The following is a 6,912-nucleotide window of genomic DNA, read 5'->3' on the forward strand; positions in this document are numbered from 1 at the left end:
TTCCCCTGGGTCCTAAAGCCTTCCCTATTACATGTAGAGCAAGTGGAAGTGCATTCCAAAGTCTCGGGGCAGAACAACTAAAGGCTCTGAGTCCCATGGTAGTCAGGCGAGCAGGTGGAACTGACAGAAGGGAAGCTGAAGAAGAGCGGAGTGTACGAAGGGGTGAGTATGTATGGAGAAGATCGGATAGATATGGAGGAGCAAAGTTATGAAGCGCTTTGAAAGTTAGAAGCAGGATCTTGAAATTGACATGGAGGTGAATTGGGAGCCAATGGAGCTGTTTAAGAACAGGTGTTATATGTTCAGTGGATCTAGTTCTGGAAATAATACGAGCAGCTGTATTTTGAACCAACTGCAGTTTATGGAGGGATTTATGAGGTAAACCATAGAGAAGAGAATTACAGTAATCCAGAACTGCATTTGAATCATTTTAACCATATGTAGCCACCTGCATATATGTTTGGGGGGAAAAAAGGCTTTGATTTTGCCACCCCATTTGATTTCTTTGCCACCCTCATGCCACCCTAAGAAAATTTCTACTCTAGTGTTGTCCGTCACATCCCCATTGAGTTCCCGATGAAGGCTCTTAGGGTTCTGTTGATCTTGTACAGTTCTAGGCATTCCAGGATCCAGGTGTGGAGCATCGAGTCATAGGCTTTCTTGTATTCCTTTCTATGCCACGCTCATGTATTGAGCCATGTGCCTCTTCATCTTAGCCAATATGATGCCTGACAGGAGACTAACAGGTGGCTCTTTATACTGCCAGACACTTATGGTGCGCTGTCAGCTTCCTCAGCAAGTATGTCTGAACCATGTCGGGGCCTGGTGCTGTCCAACTCTTCATACTGGAGACCCCTTCTTGGATATCTATCACTGTGATGGTTACTGGACCCTGCTTGGGGAGGTTGCTGTGGTCTGCTCTTAGATTGACTAGCCACTGGACATTGCCACCGCTCTTCCAGTATTGCTCAGTCTCCGGCCTTGGTGGTGCTGTTCTCAAATTGCTCCCCTGCCACTCAGAGTACACTTTGGATGCTTCTGTGGAGAACAGCTGGTTTATTCTTCTGCCTTTGATCTCTCTGGTGTACCTCTTCAAGCGGCTGGGCAAGGCAGTGAGTCGTTGCTTGGAAGTTTCTAAGCTTGCTGTACTTTCTTCATCGCACCTTTCTGCAGCTCCAATAGTTGGCTAACTTCTCTCCGTGTTACCTTGATCTTGACCTCTAGTCTCCTTCTACATGGAAGGTCCCGGTCATTGTGGCTCTTCAACTTTTAGACAAGCATCTCAGTGATCATTGGCATCTCACTAGTCAGTGTAGATCAGCTCATTATCTCATAATGGTGGTGGTAGGTATTGTCTGTAGTGGTGGATTCACATCATCTAGTAGATCTTCTGAGGGTACTTCACGTAGTCTTGGTAACCGGCTATGGAGGATCCAAGCTTCAAGCTTCACCATGATCCTATCTCTCAGGTTAGTTCCTCTCGCACTCAGTGATCCTTCTTCAGTCTCACTTGGGGCTTGGTACCCAATCTATGGTGGGGGTGATGATATCTCCCCCTTTACCTGTTGTCGTGGCTCCCCCTTGCCGTAGCATTTGTGTTGTAACTTGTCAATCTCTAGCTGTGACAGCAGTTCCTTCTTCCCAATGTTGGAACACTGAGCCTCTAGTTGTTTTGCCATCAATCTGGATGCTGGGTATTAGTGCTGTAGGCTAAAAGACGATCATTAATCCAAGAGCGCAATGAACACCCAAGCAGGAGGTCAGAAAAGAATCCAGAACAACATATAAACGACTGCAGACCTTTAAGTTTTAATGTAGGTCAAACTCTGGTCAAACTCTAGAATTTGAGATGCTTTGGTATAACCTTAATTCAAGCCACTCTCCAGTGTGGCTGAATTAAAACAATTCTGAAAATTCTAGCTAGGTGAAAGACTCATTGCCAAGTACCACAAATGCTTGATTACAAGAGTAGCACAACCAACAACTACTTTTTCACATAGGACCAAGAAGGTTTGGATTGCATTTTTCCAGTAGTAAATAAAATCATAATTTAAGAACTACATTTTGTATTCATTTGGGATATCTTTGACTAATATTAAAATGTGTCTCATCATTTGAAAAGTAAATGTGAGAAATATACAAAAATAAGAAATCAAGAGGGGGGCAGATACTTTTTAACAGCACTTTAAATCACCACTTCCCCCATTCTGATGCTTAGTCTGAACTTCTTGATCATGTTTACATGTCTAAATGCAAAGAGTTTCGTCCATGTGAGAAGCTGATCAGATATTTGTTTTAAGCAGGTGGACAGGTGTACCTAAAGAAACTAGTAGGTGTATAGCCATACAATTTGTGGCATTAATCAAAACTTTCACCCAGAAGACTGATGTACATATATTGGGAATGATATTTTTTTTCAGGAAGTTCTTTTATTATTTGAGTTTTTGTTTTATTTTAATTGTATGTTAAGACACCAGCCCTGTTTCTTTTTGTTTTGGAAATAATTTGGTTCTACTAAAAACAAAACAAAACAAAACATTTATAATGTTAACAGGAAATAAACTTTTCCATATTTTCTGTTTTAGATGACGTGAGTATTTACTGTGTTTCTGAAACTAGCATCTTATTAAGTAACAACATTTTACAAATAGAATTTGCTTAACTTTTTTCAAAGCAAAAATAATCATGATTTTTTGAATTATTGAAAGCTTTTTGGTGCATGAATGTGCTGTCAAAGATTCATATTCGTATTAATGTAGAATACTGCATTACTGCAAATAAAAAGATAGTGTATACTACTGAGCTGTCCAGACCGCGGACTGTCAAAACTAATAACAAAAGCTCAGAATAAACGTTGCATCTGCAATAATGTACCGTGTGTGTCTGTGCGTGTGTGTACGTGGGGAAAGTGCCTCCCACAAGTGGTGCCGAAACCCAGTCTACGTGGGGATGTCTGACCCACACGCCGCCCGCCCAGCCTTTGCAGTTCCTGGCGCAAATGCTGGCGGAGATTAGCAAAGATGAGTCAGGACCAGGCAGCTGCCCAGCGCGAACAACTTAAGAAGCTGCAGGAGCAGGCGGACCGGCAGACCTAGGTTCTGGAGCGGCTGATTGGAGCCGCTCCGCCACCGAAGGCCCCTCCGCTGTCGGTGGCGATGCACCGGATGGGCGACGGGGACGACCCCCAGGTTTTTCTGGAGGCTTTTTGTGCCATGGCGGAGTCCTGCCAGTGGCCGCAGGTGGAGTGGGCTCTGCGGTTGCCTCCTCTACTGTCCGGGGAGGCTCAGATGGCGGCCCTGAGTCTGCCGCTGACCTCGAGGAGCAGCTTCGAGGACGTGAGCCGGGCGGTGCTGGACAGGATGGGACTCGCCCCGGAGGATCATCGCCGGCGGTTCCAGGCCTGTCGGCTGACCGCGGAGGATCAGCTGTTTGCTTGGGCCCGGAAGCTGCACGACGCGGTGGTGTGCTGGCTGCAACCGGGATCTTCAGAGGGGGAGGCGCTGCTGGTGGACAAGGTGGTGCTGGAGCAGTTCGTGGAGGGGCTGCCTGCGGAGACGGCGAGATGGGTCCGGTGCCACCGTCCCGTGAGTCTGTAGGTCGCAGTCACGTTGGCGGAGGACCATCTCGCTGCCAGGGCAGAGGAGCCCGGGGAAGGCAGCCGGAAGCAGAGCAAGCAAGTCCCAGTGCTGGCACCAAGGCACCGGGTACCTGCGCCGGCGCAGGCAGAGCAGACACCGGCGCTGAGCCCCACTAATCCCTTTGCTTCCTTTGTGCCTTCCCAGGGATCTGAACTGAGCAGTGCCGCCCCTGAGCCACGGAGAGTGGCACAGACGCCGGGGCAGGAGTGCTGGAAGTGCGGGCAACCGGGACACCTGAGGAGGGACTGCCCTCTGATGGAAGTAGGGCAGGTGTTCCGCATCGCCGGTGCCCCAGCACCCTCTCCCGGTCCAGGAGGGACGTACAGCATTCCTGTAAGGACTCGAGGGGGTATAAGCCATGCTTTGGTGGACACGGGCTGTACGCAGACACTCGTGCACCAAAGCTTGGTTCCTCCCGGGGCATTGCTGGAGGCAGAATGGGTGGAGACGGTGGGTCCTTCACGGGAGGCCCCGGCGGCTCCGGAAATTTCCCCCAAGGGAGATTTCCCACTGGAGCAGTCTCGTGACGACACCCTACGCTCAGCCTTTGACCAGGTGATTGAGATTGATGGTCACATGGTGCGCCCTGACGTTGTGCAGACCTGCTTCATTTTATTGAAAGATAGGTTATATCGAGTGAGTCGTGACACCACCGGGAAATGATTTTCCAGGCGGCTCATTATAACCCCATGGCAGGGCATATGGAATATGAAAAAACTCTGGAGTGAATAATGGCCCAATTCTATTGGCCGGGCATCCGAGCGGATGTGCACCGCTGGTGCACGTCCTGCCAACTTGTTAACCAGCCGGCCTTACCAAAAGCGCCTTTGCACCCGCTCCCACTCATGAAGGTCCCGTTTGAGCGTATTGGCATGGACTTCATCGGGCCGTTTCACCGGAGTGCACGCGGCTATCGCTTTGTGTTAGTCCTGGTGGATTATGCAACGCGATACCCGGAAGCAGTCCTGCTGCGCAACATCTCTGCAAAAAGTGTGGCGCAGGCACTGTTTCAGGTCATCTCCCGAGTCGGAATCCCGAAAGAGATACTGACTGACCAGGGCACGTCGTTCATGTCTGTACGAATTACTGGGTATTAAATTTATTCGGACCAGCGTCTACCACCCTCAGACGGACAGGCTGGTGGAGCGGCTGAATAAGACTTTGAGGTCCATGATTCGTAAGTTCATTAACGAGGATGGGATCGCTGGCTAGACCCTCTGTTATTTGCAGTGCGGGAGGTGCCCCAGGCCTCCACGGGATTTTCTCCCTTTGAACTGCTGTTCAGCAGGAAGCCGCGTGGGGTGCTCAACTTGATTAAAGAAAGCTGGGAGGAAGGTCCGAGCCCCGCCAAAAATGAGATTCAGTACGTGCTGGACCTGAAAGCGAAACTCCACACTTTGGGGAGGTTGTCACGGGAGAATTTGCTCCAGGCTCAGGAGTGTCAGCAACGCCTGTATGACAGAGGGGCTAGACTCTGGGAGACAAAGTGCTTGTATTACTCCCTTCTTCCAGCTCAAAGTTGCTTGCCAAGTGGCAAGGACCCTTTGTGGTCACACGGCGAGTTGGGGACGTTGACTATGAGGTTGCTCGGTCGGACAGGAGAGGGGCCACGCAGATTTATCACCTCAATCTCCTTAAAGCGTGGAGAGAGGCTGAAACCGCTTCTCTGGTGAGCCTGGTTAAGGAGAGAGCTGAGTTGGGGCCGGAGGTGCCAAATTCCATCATTCCCGCCTCCCTCCCTTGTGATGACCATCTCACACAGACCCAGAGAGCGGACGTTGTCGCGTTACAACAGCTGTTTGCAGATGTGTTCTCCGCCCTGCCCGTCCGAACGCCTCTCATTGAGCATCATTTTGAAACACAGCCTGGCGTAACGGTGCTTTCACAGCCCTACAGGCTTCCTGAGCATAAACGGCAAATTGTTCAGAGGGAATTGGCTGAAATGCTGAAAATGGGAGTGATAGAAGAGTCGCACAGCGCTTGGTGTAGCCCCATAGTTCTTGTGGTGAAGAAGGATGGGTCTATACGGATCTGTGTCGACTATCGCAAGGTGAATGAAGTGTCACGCTTTGATGCTTATCCCATGCCCCGGGTCGACGAGCTCCTGGATCGGTTGGGCACGGCCCGTTTTTTCACGACACTGGATTTAACCAAGGGCTACTGGCAGATTCTCTTGTCTGCCGAGTCCAAGGAAAAAACAGCCTTCTCCACTCTGTATGGTTTGTACCAATTTGTTACGCTTCCGTTCGGCTTGCTTGGAGCCTCTGCCACCTTTCAGCGCCTCATGGACCGGGTGCTGCGTCCGCACGCTGCATATGCTGCCACCTACCTGGGTGACGTGATCATCCACAGCGACACCTGGGCGGAGCATGTGCAGCGGGTGGCTGTGGTCCTGTGTAGGTTCGGCCGGACGGCTCCCTGGCCTCAGTCGGGTGGTGGGGGTGTGTGGCGGAGGTATGGTCCCGGGCGCAGCTGCAGGGGAGTGGTGGTGCAGTGAGCTCAATGTACCGGTGCTGGAGAGGCAGGTGAGAACTAGGGGTGGGTTTTTATAATCGATTCATCGATTAAAATCGATTCTGGCTTGGATAACGTAAAATCGATTCATTAAAATCCTGAATCGATTTTTTAATATAAATTTATTTTGTCCGAAATGCCAGAATCTCTGGTGACATCTCACAAAATTTCAAGAACCACCAAACAGTAAATGAGAGCAGGTACAGGGATTCTGCACATAGACTTAAACACACAGCGCGACCCGTGGATCAGAATCAGTTAGATGTCGCCTTTCTCACAGTCGGGGCTGAAAGCCGACAGCTCGCTGATCCGGGTCCGCGCTTTGTGTTCACGCCCTTTATGCGCTGATTCTAAAGCTGTTAGTTTGATCTCTCTCCAAACAATATTGACCGAACCAGCAGCAAAAGAAGATCCAAACGCTTCACATAAACATCGTCATGAATTCACTCTTTTACTGTTTTGCTTCCATTGCGATGCGCAGCTCTCTCTCTCTCCCTCTCTCCCTCCCCCTCTCTCCCTCCCCCCCCCCCTCTCTCTCTCTCGAACAGTTTCGCTTTCTTCATTATTCGCTTGCTTGTTACGCACAAGTCTACTGTTGTTTACAGCGCTGTCGGCCGCTGTTTTTTTCCCTTTTACATTCTTCCGAAAAGAAAACCTAATTTCTGCTGTTCAATACTGAACAAATTTAAACTTTTTAATATTATTCAAAATGCAAAATGCTTAGCCGTGTGTCTAATAAAACCGCTGTAACGTCAGAGGT

At 49.6% G+C, this 6,912-nt stretch overlaps 1 pseudogene; it reads left to right on the forward strand.

Moving 5' to 3' along the window:
* The first annotated feature begins 3,212 nt into the window (after positions 1 to 3,212).
* LOC147313889 (uncharacterized) lies at positions 3,213 to 4,165 on the forward strand (annotated as a pseudogene).
* Positions 4,166 to 6,912: the final 2,747 nt, after the last annotated feature.

This window comes from Aulonocara sp. 'chitande type north' Nkhata Bay, linkage group LG14, assembly GCF_057382095.1.
Source record: "Aulonocara sp. 'chitande type north' Nkhata Bay isolate Kocher_YH1m ecotype deep benthic linkage group LG14, A_spYH_male_GT1.1, whole genome shotgun sequence".
Taxonomy (NCBI): Eukaryota; Metazoa; Chordata; class Actinopteri; order Cichliformes; family Cichlidae; genus Aulonocara; species Aulonocara sp. 'chitande type north' Nkhata Bay.